The 22,298-nt window shown below is 40.0% G+C and overlaps 1 protein-coding gene across 2 annotated transcripts in view; it reads left to right on the top strand.

The window, feature by feature from the left end:
- Positions 1 to 1,356: 1,356 nt before the first annotated feature.
- Positions 1,357 to 22,298, top strand: part of add3a (adducin 3 (gamma) a) — a 105,846-nt gene continuing 84,904 nt past the window's right edge. Inside the window, exon 1 of one of the 2 annotated variants that reach the window (XM_054778687.1) lies at positions 1,357 to 1,519. The gene's annotated coding sequence lies outside the window, so the exon portion shown is untranslated. Of the gene's footprint in view, positions 1,524 to 22,298 lie in introns of both variants that reach the window. The other variant, XM_054778686.1, reaches the window with a different exon arrangement.

The following is a 22,298-nucleotide window of genomic DNA, read 5'->3' as shown; positions in this document are numbered from 1 at the left end:
GAATTATTGCTGCCTCTCTTGGTCAGCTCAAACCTGAGGTTTTTATGTGGGGAGTGTTCCTGGTGTTCTTCCTCACAAAGTCCAAAAACATGCATTTTATGTAACTAAAGACTCATGGGAATTGTTCTCTGCCTCTTTGTTTCAGCCCTGTTACCAACCCACAAACAATATGGCCCAATTAATTAGGTGGAGAATGAGGAAAATAGAATTAACCAGGGAGGAGCAATGAACAAGAGTGTGTAAAGACTGGATGGTCCACATTCAAGTGAGATAAAAGACGTAGAAACAATAAAAATAAAAACAGCGCAGTCATTGCTCTAGTCATCTTGAAACTGAAACAAGTTTTAATTAAAAAAACAACAACTATTTGTTGTATTATTATATTATATTGTGTTGTATTACATTATGTTGGGCAAGCCGTTTACACATTTTGTATGGGGTAATACACTTTCTCTAAGAAAAAGCATTCAGATGTACTGTACCTGTATAAACTAAAGCAGAAGTTTTATATACTGTAAACTGGAAAATGAAGTAAATACATAGCTTTTCATCCTTCCCATGATGCCAACAATTAAGAAATGATCACCAACTAATGTGTTTAGTGTACGTTTACCTTGTTTGTGTTTATATACACTTCAACAAATGGAAATTGGCAATAGGAGGAATAACATCTTGTTTGCATGTGTATATCTACCGTATTGAATTTATATTTTCCTGTAGAGCATTTAAAATGCATACATTCTGATTTTAATCATATTTTACATGACATTCAAGCTTTTGGAATATTGGTTTATTTTTATCATACCACAACATCAAGACTAAAATGACTCTTTCAATGCTCATTACAATTCTTCATAGCAAGCGCTTGAAGTCACTGGAATTTCACTTTTGGTTTCAGGTCACTGGGCCGTTTGACATATTTTTCATTCGAAGATGTACTGTATAATTTCAGCCATTTTGGTTCTTGCGCTGCATACCCATTAGATGGAGCCAGCACAGCATCTTTGAAGTCACACAGGGCAGGTCTAAGCACATCTATAGCAACATGTACAGGTATATATAAAATATGTCATGCACATACAATACATTAAACACCCTCTTAATTATAATCTATATAATGTAATTATTAATGTGAAGATATTTGTTTTATAAAATGTGATCGTATATGAACTATAAATGAAAAAACAAGCAATGTGATTAGTGGAGTTTATAATCTGGACAATAATAGACGTGTCTTTACGTGTCTTTAAAACCAGGCAGGGGAATTTGCCAAAAAAATACATCACCCTTTCAAATGAATGGGAACCGACTTCCTGCCATATAGTGCATGCTTCCGGTTCAGCCGGCGGCGAGAAATGAATGAACAAACATGCAGCATGGTGCTGTGTGCTAATTGACTGGATGTCACTGAACGTCTACAGTCTTCGTGCCCCCGAAGTTGAACCGAAGTTGAGTTCGAATTCGAGTTTCCTGCTATACCAGAATGTCTCTGCTGCTGATTGACTGACGCCTTGTCACGGTAGGTAAGTCGACACTCGTCACTTACGCTGTCGCATTGGAGACGATATCTTTTTTGAAATGTGAGTCATGTTTACTGAAAGCAGTGTGTTCTCACAGTTACTGCTTCAGCCACTCACGTGTCCTTATTTGATAATGACAGTGGTTTTGGTTTCAAGGTGCGCCTGAGGAAATCATTTAATTGTGTAAATGCATGTCATGTTTAACTACCACCTTGTGCGTGTGTGGCAGTATGTCGGTATTACGTGCATGAGTCTTTCAATTAGTTTTTCTCCATTGGTTTGACTCATTTCTTGAAACAGAAACTACATTCTCAAAACTCTAAGATCATTTCGCCAAACCGTTTTACAGTTCAGCACAACACCATAGCTCACTTGCAAAAGCTCATATCTTCCCAAAGCTAATTCCTTTCTCATATGAATAGGCAGTGCCACCAAAATGCAAAGATCCCTCGGTTAGGCTCATTTCCTGAAGCAGACTGGACTTTCTCTTCTTTGGCAAAATATACTTAGATGGCTCGGCACAAGACCACGGTTCACCTGCAAAAGCTCACATCTTTCCCAAAACACTTCACTCATGTCAAAACTAAAAAAAAATCCCCATATAAATTGTCAGTGGCCCTAAAATGCATTTTCCCTCTGGCATTATGTAAACACCGCAATTCAGAATGTTTAGCTGTTTGGGACTATGGCAGAGGGCCATGGAAATATCCCTCATGCCCACCTCTGTCTTAGCCCAGTGCTTCATTGACTGGTTTCTGTACTTTTTTTTTTTTTTTTTTTTTGTCTAGCTAATATAACACAGTTGTGTATAAAACTGAAAAAAATTTGGGATTTTAGGTTTTACGGTAATAGCATCCAAGGTTTGACAGCACATGTTCCAGTCATACTGGCAAATTATTTTTATTCACAAACATAAAGTAACTTCCATACATTGCAGTATTAAGAAAAATGTGTTTAGTATAAGAGTGTAATAAAAACACATAAACCAAAAAAAAAAAAAGGAAAATTATGTCACCCACAGTGCTGTAAATGAGGCTGGAGTTTCACAACTACAATTCTTCCCTGGTGGCTGTCCAATTTATCCAATGTTCCAAGAGAGTCACATATGGTATCCATGGCATTATAGTATATTATAGACTGATTTTGACAATTGAACAGACTATTGTGCATGTGATGACTTACACAATGAAATGAGGCCCACATGTTTTGGAGAGGACAATCAGTTTAGATCATCATCAAAGATGGACCTAAGATGTACTAAGCCATTTGCAATTTGATGAAATGAATGAGAAATTCAATTCTGTTGTGAACAATTGCCAGATTGCTTGGAGGTTTGTCCATGTTATTTTGAGAATGTAATTTCTGTTGCAAGAAATGAACCAAACCAATGGCGAAAAACTGTAATTTCTATTAGCAGAGGCCATAATAAAAAAATGTAAAAACTAAAAAGTTTTTAAAAACAAGTTTTTAATTTTAGTGCACTTTAAAGAAGTGTACTTCTTTGAAAGTGTATGAACCTGAACATGAAGCCATTTTGCATACTGTATTTAAAATAAGTTTAAAATTAAACTCATGGTGGTCACAGAATTAAACAATCTGCCAAGCTTGACTTTTTATAGATAGTGCAAAAGGGATTGCAAATATATAATATAGTGAAACCTTTGGTTAGTGTACGTCACGGTTAGTGTCTGTTTTGGTTTACGTTGAAAATTTACACAAAAAAGTTTGCTACACTATTTTGGTTGTTGTACAATACGCCACACAACTTGTGTTATTCGACTATGTAACGTACCTTTTTATTACAATACGTGCCTGCTAGCATGCTCTCAACTGCACTGACACAATGCATTTGTGGCCTGTTTGCTTGTATCACTTGCACACCGCTGTATTACTGCTATTTTCCTGACCTTATGTATTGCTTTGAGTCTGAAAGTAGTTCTGTTTATTTTCTATTGTGCAAGGTTGTGGTTATCATTTATAACATGGAGGAGAATCGATCACTTTCATTTTATGATGTCTTTATTACATTCATGAATGTATAAGCGTGCATACCCAGCATGTCTTGAGGGTTGTAAATTTGTATAAAATCAGTGATCCAGACTAACATTTTTTACTAGGAGCACAGTGGCCCCTAACTTAAAATTTTAGGAGCGAAAGCAGAAAATTTTGGGGCGCACACCGAAATCAACTTGCAAAGTAAATATTCGCATTTCAGCCTATGTTCCACACTATTTTTTTTTTTTTTGCACCGTGAGTGAAGTAGGCATTGGGGTTGATAAGCTCCTGTTTGTTTGTAATGTGTGGGAAAGGGTGTAAATATCAAGCTGATTGACTGCAAATAAAAGAACACTTCTTCAAACAAGTCCAAGTTTGCCTCTAACTAGTTGTCGCTCTTTGGCTGAAATTTCTCTGACTTTGTGAAATCATTTCGTATTTTTGTTCTGTTGTATTTTGTACAAGGTTGCTGCTGTCAGTAATTACTTGCAAGAGGGGCATTCTATTCTGCTGAACGGCAGTGTCTCTTAATATGTGGGCTATTTTTACTTTTGTATGGAGCTGTTCTGACTTTATTTTGGACAAGGTTTCTGCTGCCATTAATTTTCGCAAGACAAGGCCATGAATTGAAGGACACATCTTTATCATGCACACAAACGTAATTGCTGTTGAACGGGCGTGCTGTGGGTTTCACTTTTGGATCATTTTGAGTCTTTGTATTTCATTTTGATTAAAAAGTCTGCTGTGAGAGATCGCAATACAGTCATTCTATGACTCCACTACAGCCTGTGTGTGTGTGTGTGTGTGTGTGTGTGTGTGCATGGTATTGTGCCGGTCCCTAGAGTACCTTTTGTAGTCGTGCTGCGATAGAGTGCATTCACACTGGTCAAGTGGCCAGTGGTTAGTGGGCCCAGACATGGTACGATTGGCCTAATGTGAGTACACCCGTGGTGTATTGAACTTGTGCACGGGTGAGCGCACTCACACTAGCGAAATGGGCTGGACTGTAGGTGTCAAGAAGGCCAAGCGTGAGCACACTCCAAGTATACGTCAGAACAGATAAAACTAAAGTTGAACTGTCATTGTCACCAGGAAGGAAAGTAAATGAAAGTTGTTTTTGCAGTTTGAATATGATAACAATGCTGTCAACAATGACATTGCTGTCAACAATGATGAGTTGTAAATGCTTTAATCATAGCGGGGGCGTTTATTTAGAGAGAAGAACTCGTTCAATCTCAGCCCTTTTTTCAAAAGACAACGCCTTTTTAGTACCGGACATTTTAGACTATTTTGACTGTTTTTTCAAGGCACACAGAATATTGTGTTCTATGGTTATATCAACACGGAAGTTACCAAAAGAAACATCAGATCAGGAAAAAAAAAGTTTGTTTCTACCTTTTTCCGTTCTTTAGTAGTCAGCAGTACAACATAGGTAAGTTTCAGGAAAATATCAGTTCCTAACAAGTAAAGGGAGAAAAACAGCATCTTGTGGAAAGATGCATTTTAACTTTCCATTTGACAGATTTTTTTCTTTTTTGACAGCTTAAATATCTAAACAACTGTACTGCAACACAAAAGGGTTGTTTTACATCAAAATAAGAATTTATTTAAAATGATAACACTATGAACTACTTGCAGTATAATTTTCACATTTGGAACTAAACTGCGTGTGTGTGTGTGTGTGTGTGTGTGTGTGTGTGTGTGTGTGTGCGCGTTAAAATTTTCCTACAATGCGTAACCTTCTGCACGCTACACTCCATGCTCTTCCACTTCCTCCTTGCTGTCGAGTGTGTTAATACATGCAAATGATCTATGCCAAGCTCTTATCAAATGCACTTCTGCCACGTTGTGGCTGTTTTTATGGCTTAAAACTACAGTGACAGTTGTGTCATCGACTTTTTTTGCGTCTCAGGCAAAACAACTTAGATATATGAATACGTCTTTGGGATCAGGCGTTTGGGTTTCTAAAAACGTATAAATATGGTATTGTATTAAATGAGTTAAAGATGGAACTTCAAGTCAAGTCAGACAATTTGCCTTATACACTAAGTCCCCAACTAACGAACACAATTGGTTCCAGATGACCGTTCTTAAGTCGAATTGTTCTTAAGTAGGGGAAAAGGTAATATTACCAATGATATAGGTACTACATGTACGTGTATACATATACAGTATATGCGTATGTATGTAAATATGAGTTTGGATGCAGTAGTAATAGTAAACAAGGATAATTAATGAAAAAAACAATAATAAAAATGATATAATAATACGTAATGATAAATGTTATTTGCCTTTGAAGAGCAGTGGTCGAGCATACATCGTTGGTGGTAGTGGTGGAGCAGGAGTAGGAATTATTGAAGAAAGGACAAATCTTCGTCGTCGTTAGACTCCTCTTTGTAATGATAGTGGATGCCATTGGTACAGAAGTCTTCGCATGTTCCATAATTCAAACCTTGACTTTGTACATTGTTCCTACGGTTGAGCGATTCACTCCATAAGCACGCGCTACATTAGCCATTTTCTCGCCACCGTCCAACTTCCTGATGATTGCCACCTTCCTTTCCATAGAAATTGCTTGACGTTTCCTGCCACTACTACTAGCACTTGCACTCAATTTATCAGCCATGATAACGGATAACAAAAGACTCTGTAAAGTATCGAATGGGGTAAAAACGGCGTGCTCCGAGATGTTATCAGCGACAAGTGCAGACGAACTGAGAAAGATCGCGCGAGAGGGATGCTGCTACCCACCATTCGTAGCGGCGGAATGGCACGCACTAAAAAATAGCGCCTTTGTATTTCGAAAAAATTTAAATGACAAAATATGGCAATTTAAAAAAAAAAATCATTAAAAAAAATAGACCAGTCGGCTTGTGTTCGCACGTCGGATGTTCGTTAGTAGGGGACTTAGTGTATAGCGCCATTTCACCACAGAGGTTATCTCAAGGCACTTTACACATGGAGCAGATCTACAATCACGACCTTCATACATTAAAGAGGACCAACTGAACCCCATATGAGCAAGGAGCAACGGAAGCAAGGAAAAACTTCCCAGGCTCTGTAGTGTGTCCGTCTCGACCGGTTGGGTTGCAATACAGAGACAGTAGAGGGACAGAGGGTAGATAGAGAGCGAAAAAAGGTCGATAGAGGCGTTGAACGATTGGGTTACGGATGAAAGAACAATGTGCACAACAACAACCGTATCAACAGTAATAGTCCCATGTTGACCACAACAACAGCACTTGTCCACTCCCAGCGTCACACGTCACTGTACATCTAATATCTCCTCCCTGAGCCTAATATCGGTAACTTAATGGCGCTTTCCTTAATTACATTGTAATATTTAAGGTAATTAACCTATGTGCATCATGGCAAGCCACACCTCTCTCTTATGAACACAGATGGAGGCACAGGTTAGCGTGGCCGCAGTGTCACACACATTCTGACGCTCTTTTATAACTTTATTCTGACATGAACACATCAAAACCAGTGCAATTACAAAACCATATACACTCCTAATCAAAATCTTAAGACCAGTTGAAAAATTGCAAGAATTTGCATTTTGCACATTTGGATCTTAATGAAGTTTTAAGTAGAGCTACAATATAGGAAGGGGGAGTTAGGCAAAAAACATTTGGAACATGTAATTTAAATAAAACAAAAAAACTGAAATAGGTTGTGGATCACCTGACCAAAAGTTTACGACCACAGGCTATAACAGCCAAAATCTGCTAAAATTTTTAATTTTCTGTCAGGCATTCGCACTGTCATGCCCTCCTGATGGCTAAAGCTAAGAAGCTTTCTCTTTTTGAACGTGGTCGGATTGTCGAGCTGCATTAGCAAGGGCTCTCGCAGCGTGCCATTGCTGCTGAGGTTGGGTGCGGTAAGACAGTCATTCTACATTTTCTGAAAGATCCTGAGCATTATGGAACCAAAAAGTCAACTAGTAGATCCAAAAAAATCACACCAGCGCTGAGCCAGAGGATCTGATTGGCTGTCCATCAAGACATAGGGCGGTCTTCGACCAAAATTAAGGCCCTTACTGGTGCCGACTGCAGTGCAATAACCATCAGACGGCATCTGCGTGAAAAGGGTTTAAAAAAAAAACAAAAAAATAATTCAAAGACCTCGTCTCCTTCAATGCCAAAAAACTGCCCGTTCAGACTTCAACTTGGAGCATCAAACATGGGACATTGAAAGGTGGAAAAAAAATTTATTCTGTGATGTGAAACAATTTTGCCTTGACGGTCCAGATGGCTTCCAACGTGACTGGCATGACAAGGAGATCCCACCTGAGATGTTTTCTACCCGGCACAGTGGAGGGGGGTCCATCAGGATCTGGGGTGCTTTTTAATTCAGTGGAACACTGGAGCTTTGGGTGGTGCAGGGTTGTCAAACGGCGGTTGCTTATGTGCAGATGCTGCAGTACTCTCCAGTACTCCCTCTTGGGACTCCAAACAGGGTTTATTCTGAACTGCTGTTTGGTGCATAAGCACGAACAGTTAGGACCCGTCCCACCCATCTGAAGATGGAGGGAAACCTCCCTCTCGTTCACCGGGTTAAACCCCAGTGTACAGGCCAGGAGCTGAGGTGCAAGCAGAATTGCCACCCCTGCCCGTTGCCTCTCACTGCTGGCAACGCCAGAGTGGAATAAAGTCCAGCACCTCTTGAGAGGACTGGTTTCAGAGCCCTTGGTGTGCGTTTAGATGAGTCCGACTATATCCTAGCTGGAACTTCTCCACCTCGCGCACCAGCACAGGCTCCTTCTCCACCAGATGAGGATCGGACCGCCAAGGTCGCCCGCTTTCAGCTGCCACCCAGCTCGCTCTGCACCCGACCCCTTTGGCCCCTGCCATGAGTGGTGAGCTCATTGGAAGGGAGACCCATGTTGTCTCTTTGCGCTGTGGCTGGCCGGGCCCCATGGGTGTGGGCTCTGACGTCTTATTGACTGAAAGTTGTATAAATCTGATTTTGTACAGTGATTTTTATTTTTTAGACATGCATGTCTGTGGGAGGGAGAAGCCCAGTAAATATATTGCTCCCCTGCACTTGTGAACTTCAAGAGGACAGAGATGACTTCATCATTACCTCACTCAGCTCTGCTTAGAGGACTGATCAAAACCATGTGGCTCCATACTTTCTATACGCGGCAAATTGAGTCTCAGACGCCAGTGTTTTTTTTTTTCTTTGTTACAAGATGTGCATAGCTGAGTGTGTTATTACGGTGGTATGTTTCTCTGAGGTGTGTTGTCATCTGTCACCAATTTGGCCTTTTTCAGCCTTCAACTTTGGATTTGGTCACAATAACTCTTTCTACCGCAGGAACCTTTTTGAGGAATTTTCCTGTTTACGCTGGTATTTAAAAATACTCCGGTCAAAAGTTTTCACGAGCGCCCGGAAAAGTTCCAGGCGGCCACTAAGATCTTTTTCAATAGTTTCTGGAACTTTTGTGAGGCATCTGTGTGCTGCAGAATGCTGATTAGTTAAACATACTTGCAGTGTTTCCACTATATTTGTACAAGCTTCATTTTGGTGAGCTACTAGAAGTGGACAGATTCAAGTGTTTTACGAAGCCATATTATGTACCGTATCGTATCATATGGACTTTGAGGCAGTGACTCAAAACAACGAAGTCTGTGGAAGAATAACTTACAAGCTGGTGGATCTAAATGTAGCTTACACGGCCAAACTGAAAAGCTGAAAAAATGTCATATTATGCAATATTACAAGAAATTGAAAAGTTGCACTGGCCCGACCTGTACCAACAAGCCATATGACAAGCTCAGTGTACTGCAGCACCAAAGGACTCGGCGGGCTCGTGGGTTGAGGATATGTGCCGAAATAGGGGAAGGCAGTTAACGAGTAGAACGAAGGTAAATCACATCAAATATTCACTGTTTTGTTTGTTACAAGCTGTAACAGTAGTCGTTGGCATTCCATTTGTTTATGCTACAGCAGGAGGACCTGAAGACCTGAAGTGGTGATATCAGTGGCGGTTGTAACTTCGATGGTGCCCAGGGCATGTTAATAAACTTGCAGGTATTAAACTTGCAGCCTGATGAGTTAATTTAAAAAAATAATTTGTATATTTTAATCTTTTTAAATTGCAGTTTTTGTTTGTCTGTAGAGTTAAATCAGAGCAACTGGACTCCTCAGATCATTTACTAAAAACTACGCTTTTTGTTCAAATAATTTTGAGTCTGTGAATAACAAAGTCTATTGTTTCTGAAATGTTCATTCAACTTGGCACACTTTGTTATTTTGCATTACCTTAATTCAAACCGCTGAGTCTTTTCATTAAATATTAGATAGAATAAAATTCCATAATTTGGGGCATTAAAGTGTGGTGGTGGGTCCCGCAGCCAAACCAGTTCAGAACCACTGTTTTAAAGGACAGACAAAGGCAGACAAAGAAGATAAAACATGACGTAGAAGGTCATGCTTCCTTGCTGTTGCAACACACGCAGGAGATCACTTTGATTATGTTCACGTCAAAATGACGCAAGTTTTTCTGTTTCTCTTTTGGTTCAGTTCAGGTGCCAACTCCTGTAAAAAAAAATAAAAAATAAAAAAAATTCAGTGCTACTCTGCCAGGTACTAATTACTCTTGTCATGCCAAATTATGTGGCTTCATGAGTCATGCTATTGTAAAGCCACAGTTGGAATGCTTTGTGTGGAAAGCTATGACGTTTGTCTTTTGCATGGTTGTTTGTTTTCTGGAGAGAACATCTCAGCTTGGTGGAGTTGACATACACTATTATACATTCAAGTGAATGAATTAATGAATGTATTAACTGTGAGATTGGATGAATTGTCGAGACGAGGACACTTGGTTGCATGTGTGTTTACATCCAGTACCTCACAAAAGTGAGTACACGCCTCACATTTCTGGACAACACTGAAGAGATGACACTTTGATACAATATAGTCGGTGTGCAGCTTGTATAATGTCTACATTTCCTCAAAATAACTCAACACACAGTCCTTAATCTAATCTGGGCCTAATTAGCCAATTCTCTTACCCAGTGTCACTTGACCAGTGTTGGGCCAATTACTTTAAAAAAGTTATTAATTATAATAACTGGTTACTTAAGCACATGGGTTACAACAAACCTGTCCTCTAGTCTGATGAGACCAAGAAACTTATTTGGTTTAGATGGCGTTAAGCGTGTGTGACAGCAACTATTCTAACATCATGACCAGATTATTTCAATGACCAATTAATCAGTTGATTATTTTTTAGTTTAATCAGATATAAAAAAAAGCACATTTTTAATTTCCGCCTCTTTTTTCAGAAATAGAAAATTTGAACTGACAGAGCAAGTAAGTGCACTCCACTAGGTTGCCGCTTGAATATTCTGTTAAAATCATTTTTAAATGACAAAAAATCTAAATGTTTGTCAAGTAGCTTCAGTAAAACGGAGCTTGTTTCGATTAATGGAGTAATTGGTTAGGCCATAGATGGACCAAATTACTATGAAACAAGCTACAGTGAGTGGTTGGGTCTGCAATATAAGAAAAGAGGTAAAAATGTCCATCACTGTTTTCCAAAGTCAAAGCAGATATGTGTGAATATCTTGTTTTGGCTAAAACACAAATATAATAGGTCTGCTTTCATGGATGACTAAGGAAATAAAAACAAAAAAAATTACATTTGAGAGGTTGAAATAAGAGGATATTTACATATTTAAATCAAAAAAAGGATTAATCGATTACCAAAATAGTTCTTGATTAATTGGTTAATCGATTAACCATTGATTAATCAATTAAATGTTGCAGCTCTAATAACCCCAAACACACCTCTGATGCGACCGACCACTGCCTTACTAAGGAATCTTAGGGTAAACTGAAACACAGTCACTGTCTGCACAGTGAACATAAAATAGGAAGAACGTGGCTTGAAAAACAGCAACTTGCCAAAACTCTCAGGAAGCAGTAGGGTTGGGCATCGTGTGAATTTGAGTTATTTCAATTCCGGTAACATTGGCATGAGACAGACGTCATTTACTGGTTGACTTCCCTGTTCTGACTGTTTAGAGGAAGTCTTGCGTAGCGCGTCAAAGACGGGGCACTCTTATTTCTACACTATTTTTTTTTTTTTTTTTTTTTTTATGAGGTTAAGTGAAACTTTACAGCCGCTTCTTCTTCCTTGGTGCTCACTGGCTTCTTCATCGTTAATGCTATTTCGCTATTTCTTCTCATCGATGCTCGAGATTCGATGCCAAACCCTAGTTAGCAGCCAAATTTATTGGAGTAAAATCCAGTCACAATCCAGTTAATCCAGAGATATAAAATGAAGTTGCCGTACCAGCCATGTGGGTTGTGTGTGTTACGAAAGAAGCTGCTGAGACAAGTTGCACTTCGCTTTCTTGGGGTTACCTTTTTAACCTTTTACCACACCAAACACCACACCTTGGATAATTTGTTTTTCTTGGTAGCCATTATGAGCCAATAAGTCCGTCGTCATTGAAAGTCTTCCTAGTGTTCAAAGCTCACGCTCGCCTCAGCTCCTTTTGGATTGCGCCACTGAAATAGGTGATTTTGATTAATGTGTGGTAAGTATAGGTCGTCTGTCAAACGCATACATCATTTTCAATTCTAAACACATCAGGCTAATTTTGTATCATAATAGGCTATTTATAACAAAGACATTAGATATAAAAATGTATGCTCAGCATGGGCACACTCATGTAGAATGGTACAATTTGGATTACATGACGTTTTCATACGATTTGATGGCGAGATTAATAGTCAAATCAGACTCCTTCGAATCTAATTGTCAAATAGTCGATTATTTTAAGACATAACTCGTAGACATACAAAATATTGACACTTTGGGCCCAATTTTGGGCCCACTTCAAAGTGTACTCACATTTGTTGTCAATGGTTTAGACATTAATAATTAATCAGATTGTTGTTTATCAGATTTACAGCCGTAGGAAAGTGATTAACAAGTACACTAAGTCCCCAACTAACGAACACAATTGGTTCCAGACGACCGTTCTTAAGTCGAATTGTTCTTAAGTCGGGGAAAAGGTAATATTACCAATGATATAGGTACTACATGTACGTATATACATATACAGTATATGTGTATGTATGTAAATATGAGTTTGGATGCAGTAGTAATATTAAACAAGGATAATTAATGAAAAAAACAATAATAAAAATGATATAATAATACGTAATGATAAATGTTATTTACCTTTGAAGAGGAGTGGTCAAGCATACGTCATTGTGGTGGAGGAGGAGGAGGAGGAGTTATTGAAAAAAAGGACAAATCGTTGTCATCGTTAGACTCCTCTTATAGAGGTAGTGTTCTGTGGGTGGTGTAGAATTAAGCAGGCCTATTAACTCTTCATAAACTTTAATCACATGCTCTGTCCGGGTTGTATCATAAAACTCTTCCTCGTCTTCCTGTATCTGTTGGTCCCATTAGCAGTGTCACAGTGCCCTCTGCTGGTCAAGCATGTAGCAGTATAAATATGGGTTTGCCGGTCAAGCATGTAGCAGTATAAATATGGACTTTTAAGGCAAAACACATGAAAATATAGACCAGTCGGCTTGTGTTCGTATCTCTGAATGTTCGCACGTCAGATGTTCGTTAGTAGGGGACTTAGTGTGCATTGAAGTGCAGCAGTGTGTATGCATTCAGTGCAATGTGTTTACAGAGGCTGTATGTACAGTAGCACTACATCATACACATACACAATAATTTGGGTGGTTTTATAGAGCATCCATAAAAGTCCTAAAAGCAACATGATTTTCTTGTCACATTTCTGGTATTTTTAAGAATATTTTTTTTCGAATGGTTTCAACTTAGGGATGTCCATTGCCTTCCGAGCTTCCACAGGTCTTCACGACATAATATAGTGTGATGAAGGTCACAACTTAACAGTAGCTCTTCAATTGCATTTTCCAAGCAAAGGTTTATGGCCTATGTTCATGAGCTTTGGGTCATGACCGAAAGAACGACATCGCGGATACAAGCGGCTGAAATGAGTTTTCTTCATAGGGTGGACGGACTCACCTTAAGAGATAGGGTGAGGAGCTCGGTCATCCGGGAGGAGCTCAGAGTGGAGCCGCTGCTCCTTCACATCAAGAGGAGCCAGCTCAGGTGGCTCGGGCATCTAGTCCGGATGCCTCCCGGACGCCTCCCTGGTGAGGTGTTTCGGGCATGCCCAACCGGGAGAAGGCCCCGGGGAAGACCTAGGACACCCTGGAGGGATTATGTCTCACAGCTGGCCTGGGAACGCCTTGGTGTCCTCCCGGTGGAGTTGGAGGAGGTGGTCGGGGACCGGGAAGTCTGGGCTTCCCTACTAAGACTGCTGCCCCCGCGACCCGGGCTCGGATAAGCGCAGGAAAATGGAATGGTTTATGGCCTGTGCCTCATGTTGTGATCTACTGTCATTTGGACCTTTTTGAAGCATATTTTTATATGAAAGCTGATTGCTTGAGTCTTCAATCTTAACTGGAAGATGTTAGTTCTTTTACAATTAAAAAAACAATGGAATTAACTATTTCGCAGTCATAATTAGTTGCGAATTCAAGGAAATGGTTTCCTTCCAAATGTGACCACATTATTTACTCACTTTTAGAGGGCACACCCATGATTTGGTTCCTGTTCCTGTTTGTGCACGCATGCAGGGACACACGCATGCCCAATGACAAATCACGGTTGGCAGCTCTGTGCCTGGCTGCCGTTACCGTGGGTACGTACTGTTTGCTGCTGTGTTGTCCTTTTATCTAACTGGGTCAGCTTGTGTACCAAATGATGATGCTCATCCTCACTGTCTCAGAGCTGAAACCCTGTCAGCATTGCTTAGCAGTGACTTCACGTTGTGCTTGTTTTATTGGATTTATTTTGTTTGAGTGGCCTGACATGTACCAGGATGTTATCCTACAACAAATATTAATTCTCAAGTGCGATACAAGTCCAGTCTTAACATAAAAATCAGTTTGCATAGGTAACAACGTATACATATCTGTGACATGGTAATTTTACATGCATAATTACATATCCTGAATGAGATCATGACATATTAAAAGAGCAGAAAGTACAGTATGTTTCATTTCATGTGCAGAACAAAACAACTGACTCCCATTCACATGGACCTGCAAAAACAAATAAATGCTGTACTATACATGCAGGGCAGTAGTTACCGTTTGTAAAGAAACAGTGCACACCAGTTGCTTGTTTGTTTGGGTCTTATCTGTAACTGTGGAGGGTTACATTCTACTGAGTGTTTTGAACACATTTTGCTGGTGTACACTCCTGGTCAAACGTTTAGAACACTCCAATTTCTCCTGAGGAAAAAACTACATTTTTAAGTGTTAAGATGGTCTGTCTCTCTCTCATTATTTCTTTTTTTCTTGCCATTTTTGTAGCAACAAATGACTTTCTCCAGTACAATGCTGTTCAACTGATGTTCACGAGGATATAGTACCACAGTGTGTTCCGAACATTGTTTTTATGCAGACAGAGGAAGTAGTAAGTACTCCACAACTTGGAACACCTGTAGGAATTGGTTGCACCAACTGCCAAGGCTTGATCAACCTCCATTTCTGCAGAAGAGCTTTAAATTGTTGACCCATTTTGTGGTCCCTGAAACGGGCCTTTTTGTATAATTCTGAAACACACATAATTTTTTAGTTTTTGGTAACCTTATTATTATTATTTTTTTTTAAACCTCTGGCACTTTACCACTTAACTTTGTACCATTCCAAGCTATTCATTGGACTTGAACGACTTGAACTTCAATAAATGACTGGAAAATTGGGGTGTTCTAAAACTTTTGACTGGTACTGTGTATGTGGAATTTGTCGTACGTCAGTAATGCGACTAAGACACATTAGCGGTGCAATAAGTGTACACATTTGGAAACCCATATCATGCATGCATGTTCTCAATCTATATCCTAAACGTTCGCTTTAAAATAAATTTTCATGTGTTTGTGCAAAAGAGTTGTCATCATGTAAACCAATGCTATGCTCATCACTTTTTCAGTTTAAATACACGGTTGAATCAAACTACTGTTTGGAATAAGCAGACACTTGGAGAATATAACTGGGTGGTGTTTGGATGAACCAACTTTCTATCACATGCCATACGAGGCTAATCAGATCAGCCAAAAAATATACATAGTAGTTTGTGCTTGTGCCGAGAAGTCACATGATTACTACTTTTATGACTACTACTAATCACCAACTAGGTGATTAGGTGACCACTAGGTAGGTAGGTTTAAAGAGCCCGTCACACTAAGCAAGAATCAAGCAGAACCAGCCATAATGAAAAAGTCAACAAAGTTGCAGTAATGCACAGATCCATCCATCCATACATCTTCTATGCAGCTTATCCCCACTAGGGTCGCAGGTATGCTGGAGCCTATCCCAGCTGACTTGGGGCGAGAGGCAGGGTACACCCTGGACTGGTCGCCAGCCAATGGCAGGGCGTAATGCAGTGTTATGAAGTGATAAAGTAAACATGCTGAATTACTGATGCTTGCAGAACAATGTCCACTCTGTGCCCTTTTTCTTAATCCACTTACTATTTCATACACGTAATAATGTTAATTGTATTGTTCAAACTATGGAGCGGTTGATTAAAGACCACAATCTTGGTTGAGGGTTGCGCTCTGAGCGTTTTTAAATAGTTTTTGCCAGTGTATATGAAATTGTCATCAGTAATGCCACTGTAAGACACATTAGTTGTGCAATTAACGTACACTTTGTACACGCATGCATGTTTTCAGCCTTTACATTTTTAGTTATCTGCTCCATACAACAGTGGCATAGTAACAGTAGTTCAGAACATACAAAAAAGATGAATCAAGAAATAACAATTGAATGAGCTCAATCCTCAGCTTCCACTGAGGATTGTCTGGATGGCCAGAGGTACACGTGCAGGCGTGTAGTGTCAGGTCACTTCTCTGGGACTGTTGTTGCAGGATGGGAAGGCTGAATTTCCTTTATCTCAGCATAGGAAATAACTGGATAGGACCCATCTTTTGTTTGGTCCTTGCAGGATGGCCACTGATATGCTTCGGGTGGGAGGTTAGACAAACATTGTAGAGATCATGGCTATGCGATATCCTGGTGTACCATGGTTCTGTGTCCTTTTATGGTCAATGATATGATGTGTGTTTCAAGAGCAATTGCTGCTGACTGTTTAGAGGAGTGATGTCATCCCTCTTGTGGTCCAAAGAAGTGTGTTTTTGTATCCTAAAGATGATGTCATCACTCTGGCCGTGTGTTCTGTTCCGGAAAAATCTGTTTCATGGCCTCTCGGACAGACAACAGAGGCAAGACCTGACAAAGGCACATGACAAAGTTTCTACATAGCCCGAAAGAAAACTTAATGTTAACAGGTGGGGTTGGAATTGAAGTAAAGATGAACATTTTAAATCACAATTATTGATTTTATTGATATTGCTCTGACACTAATACTTTCATTATTCATCGTATTATTATTATTAATAATTTTGCTTCACTAAAAATGTTCAAAAGTCACACTGTAGTAATTTCCCCATTCTGAAAACAAGAATAAACTTTACATACGTCCACATGACCTTGCATTTATAGGAAAAAGAACATATGCAAGAACTGGGATGTTTTTAGCTCAGGATTTCGGCACGGTATCTCATTCAAAATGTCATCAATAAAATGCACCGGTGTTGTAGATTGGGTGGCCCATGTTGGCGCAGGGGTTATGGTATGGGTAGACATATTTTATGTACAACGAACCCAGATGTCTTAAATGTGAGGAGCAGTAATCCCCCCACCCCCCACAAGGTAAACAGAATTCAGTAGACCTGCTAGATTCTCAAAATGACCCCAAATAGGACTATCCGCTTAGCTTTTTTAGTAGGAGCACCTAAATGAAAGAAGGTAGGAGCACAGAAAGAATTCAGGAGCAATATGACATTTCTTAAATAACACAACACAAGGTACACAGTGACACACGTGCACTCGTACATATAAACACAGTGGCATCATGAGGCCTACTGCAACCCTCAAACACAGAACATCTTTGTCCCGCAGCTTTTTGTAGTCAAGTCGCCTGGCCTGCTTGTAAACTTTGCTAGCCCTGTCAGTAACACTAGAGCTAACGCTAGCTGTTGCCATCTCCTTTGGCTCGACACTGTCAGTTATCCCAGATTCCACATTGTCTCTCACCATTTTTGTAACATTTATTTTATTAGATATTTTTTGTGACACCCTTTTTTTTTTACATAATTAGAGAGGATGTGTCAAACAGTGCTGTTCATTAGAAGGCTAGAAGTGTATTTTGTGTGTGTGTGTGTGTGTGTGTGTGTGTGTGTGTGTGTGTGTGTGAGAAGAGACGCACACACACACAGCACTAGCATCCTCTGCTAAGCTAAGATAACAGAGTTAGCTTCATTCACGCTCAGTACGAGAGGCGTTTCAAAGTTTTTTCCGCCAACTTTCGCCCTCGTTTCACCTGGCCGTATCCACGTTTACTTCAGGACGGGGTGAGTTAGTGTTCTTTCTCCTCACAATGACAATTCATTCACATTAAGTCAATTTCCACGAGATTCCGTGTTTAACAGCAGATCCCGTTTATATTTGCCAATTCCGTGATTGCGGAAATCATAGGGCCTTTAGAAAAGGTTGAACTCCGTACTCCCACGTGTGCTCCTTTTTTTTCTACTTGCATAATTCATTCCTAGGCGCATACGTGATTGAAACGCTTGCACTGTACAGCCCTGCCAAAGCGAGGCAGATTTGACACTGTAGGTCTCGTCATGTCTCCTCAAACCACACTGTAATTTATTTAACTATTGTTGTTGTGTAACTGAGTAAAATTACAGGCTATTCCGTAACGTTGGTGACTGTGCTTGGACAGTCACATCCAACACATCACAAAGCCTACAACACTGGTCAGCAGAACAGCGTGTTTGTAGCTGTTTTAGCTAACATGATTAATGTAAACAAATGCAATGCACGTCTTAATTAAAGAAGAATCCACCTTTTTAGAATTTCACTACAAGTCGTCACTGTTGAGTTTCTGACATATGCAGGTGAGGAGGTTGCTACGGTCCCCGATTGATAATTTTGTGGGTTTAAGGCCAAGATGCATACGAATAAGGATTCAAATATTTTCCGTATGACCTTTTAATGAGCCTTATGAAGCACATACAGTACTACCCCGAAGATCATTTGTGATTTATATACATTGTAATTGCCGAGGTGCTCAGATTCACAGCACGGGTCACAAGTAAAGAAAGTATGATCACAGATTTTGTCAGGTCAGGGCACGTTATTTTTGGCACAGGTTGGAATGTTAAACCCTGAAACAAGCCAGACTTGTTTCAACCATCAGGCACGTTGGTGTCAGCTGTGCAATTGTTTTTTTTTTTTAATTTAAAAAATAACATAAAAACACAAACAAGGATCAAATAGTTTTACTTATATTCTAATCTAGGGCTGCACGGTGGACTAGTGGTTGGCATGTTGGCCACACAGTCACAGTCAGGAGATCGGGAAGACCTGGGTTCAAATCTCCATTGGGCACTTCTGTGTGGAGTTTGCATGTTCTCCCCGTGCGTGGGTGGGTTTCCTCTGGGTACTCCGGTTTCCTCCCACATTCCCAAAACTTGCATGTTAGGTTAATTAGCGACTCTAAATTGAATGTGAGTGTGGATGTGAATCTCTACCATACACTATCCCCAGTTGGCTAATATCATTATAAAGGCAGGCAGGCATGACACCCTCCAAAATAACACTTCATACATTCTATTTATAGAAGTTATGTTGTCCAACAGTGGGTCAGGCTTCCTGGTGTTGATACAGTTGGTGTTTGTACAGATGACATACTGTAGATGTTATCAAGGGCAGAGGCCCGTCTGATCCTCCCATTAGTTGCCAGTACAGTAAGACTACACAATGTATTGAGCAACGTCATTGCAATGTACATTAGGGACGCAACGATTCCTCGAATAATTTGACTACCTAAATTTACAAAAATAATCAAGGATTTTTTTCTGCCTCGAGAAGCATGTCAAGTATACAGTTGTACGGACTGAATTGGAAAACGCCCCTCAATTGTTTTATTAGAGATTCAAATAGGGAGAGAATTATCCTTTCCCTTCTAATGTTACAAATGTGTTCCAGTTGAATTGGTTTGTAAAATGTTGCGGTGCTGTAGTGTTGGGTACAAGCACAGTTGGTGGTTCTGCTTGCTTGGCATTTCTGCCTGTTGCACCTCTAACGGTGCCAGGCTGCAGGGTCATCAGCCGAGGACCACCCTTCGGCAATGTGTCGCTCCATTATCCTCAGGACATCTCAAGGTGGAGGAGCTCTGTGCCCAAGCAGCCCTGCAGCCTGTGCCTTGTCCTTCCCGAAGCTCCCTGTGGCTGGGAGTCTTTGGGAGTCTGAGATCTGTCCCCTCGCACCGTCTGTCTTCCGCCTATCAGAAGGATCTCCGATGCAGCTGTGAAGAGGATTGGAGAGATGGAGCATCCCATTGCTATTCTCTATTCGAGGCGATGTCCCGGGTTGTGTAGCAAACGTGCAAGTTGTTAAGGTAGTTTGCTTGTACTTTGTGAATGTGTGATGGCACATGGAAGAGTTTGATGAGCTGGTGGGGAACTGAGCCGAAGACATTTGCCAGGTCCAGCCAAACTCCGTGCAAGTCTTTTTGCTTTGTTTGGCTGTCTGGATTTGCTCCCAAATTATCGCTGAATGTTCCACTCACCAGGGAACACTGGGACCCCTGCCTTTTGGTAGATGGTGTCAACGTACTTGTTTGCCAGGACGTAGCTTGTCATTCTTCTGGCCAAGATGGAGAAAAAGATTTTCCCTTCCACACTCGACAGGGTGATGCCTCTGAACTGACTGAGACATGAGAACATGAGTTCATACCAGATCATAACATGTTTTGGTTTCTCAAAGGCTTGGCTCATTACCTGTCCTGTCTGTCGATCGGCCAACATTATCTTACCCTCCCACTCTCGCTTTCATGTCTTGTTTTTCCAGTTTTAGTCTGGCAGCTCTCCAAAGTCCAAGGCTTGCAAGATCAGCGATGTAGGGCAAAAGATGACGTTAAATATTAGGATGGTCTTTACTTTTCTCCCGCCAGCATTATTTTGAAAAAATAAAAATAAAAAAGGGCCACATTTTATCAATATCAATCAATATTTACAGATTGGTCAAGACCTTTAAAAGTTTAACAGAACGCCAAAAATGTTTTCATAGTTGTACAATTATAGTTTTGTATTCAGAAAACACTCAGAAATGCATATAAATACATATTAAAGAGATAAATGAACATTTAAGGTCACTTTTACCTTGATTTAAGACGTGGTTGTTGACGAAGACAGCAGCGCAGCAAGATTTTGCTGTGAGATTTCAATAGTGTTTCTCACCTTTATCAAAGGCTGCCACTTAAAACTCATTTAGCTCCATTTTGAGTTATTTTGCAGTTGCGATCAAGAGAAAAGCAGACTTGTGATGTGACCGTGTTCGGTAGTAAAGAACTATGGTCAATCGCTGATGACATCATAGACGGTCAACGAATCTGAGTTTGGGTTCCTGCTTCCATGTAGTGACACGGCTAATAAGCTGCTTTCAAGGACATTAAATATATTAAAAATACATTGACAACATACTTGTGATCATGCAGTGTTTATTACTAATGTGACAAGAGGCGCACCATATTGTATGCAAATTTGAAAATGTATGCAAACTGAGGCAACATCTAGGCGTAAATTTTAAACGGATGTTTCACTGTACTTGTATTAATGTATTAAAAATATTACATTTTAATTTGTTGTGTGTTCTGAAATAGTACAATTTAAGCGCCCTTGAGCAACCTCTTGATCAGAGGTCTCAAACTCGCGGCCCGCGGGCCATTTGCGGCCGGCCAAGTCACATTTTGCGGCCCGCGACTTGACAGGAAAGACTGCTGTAAATGCGGCCCGCATGGTCTAAGTTAAGTCAATGATGCTCACAGGGTGAAAGCATAACCTATCATGGAACTAAGAGTGTGTCACATGGAGAAATGGGGGTCACTAAACAGAGCACTGCCTCCAAGAAATGTCACGTTCACTGCCGATAACAATATAGTATAATATCTCTATTATAGATATTATCGTTATCGTACTCTGAATACTTGATGAGGCCCAGCCTCACCCAGACTCTACCTCCAGTGGCCCCCGGGTAAACAGAGTTTGAGACCCCTGCTCTATTGTAGCAACGATTAAAACATTTTCACAGTGTGTGTATGATTGATATCCTAACTTATTTGTGAGAGTTGAACATTTAAAACATTTTTTTTTTACCCCATATAAGGACCACACTAATAAATATACATTTCATAACAAAATTTACAATGGTTATTGTTATATCGCAATCTTAACTCCTATTGTAACACATTGTGATACTGCCTTATCATTTTCTTATGGTATTTCTAATTCAAAATTGGTAAATGTTACATGTTGAATACAGGAAGTACACCAACAAATGTATTAGCAATTGATGTGAAACGGAAAGGGGGCAGCATTAAATAAGCTTTGCTTCTTCCTACTTCTTTTTGGACATGTGGAACTGTGACTTGCAACATGTCATGTATTCCAATGTAACCTGTATGCATGTTCAAAATAAAATTAAACATTTCCGAGTCCGCCACGGCATTGTTTGAGTTTTCTTCTTCTGTGACTTCTGCCCAAATTTCACCAGTGCGAGAAACACCTTCTGGATGACATACAAAGGAGAAGCGGCATAGAAAATGGATGGATGAAGAAGAAACGATACGTGATGAAA

This window comes from Dunckerocampus dactyliophorus, chromosome 6 (assembly GCF_027744805.1).
Source record: "Dunckerocampus dactyliophorus isolate RoL2022-P2 chromosome 6, RoL_Ddac_1.1, whole genome shotgun sequence".
In the NCBI taxonomy this organism is placed as follows: Eukaryota; Metazoa; Chordata; class Actinopteri; order Syngnathiformes; family Syngnathidae; genus Dunckerocampus; species Dunckerocampus dactyliophorus.
Note: the sequence above shows the minus strand (reverse complement) of the source record. Positions and strands in the feature narration are given on the sequence as shown.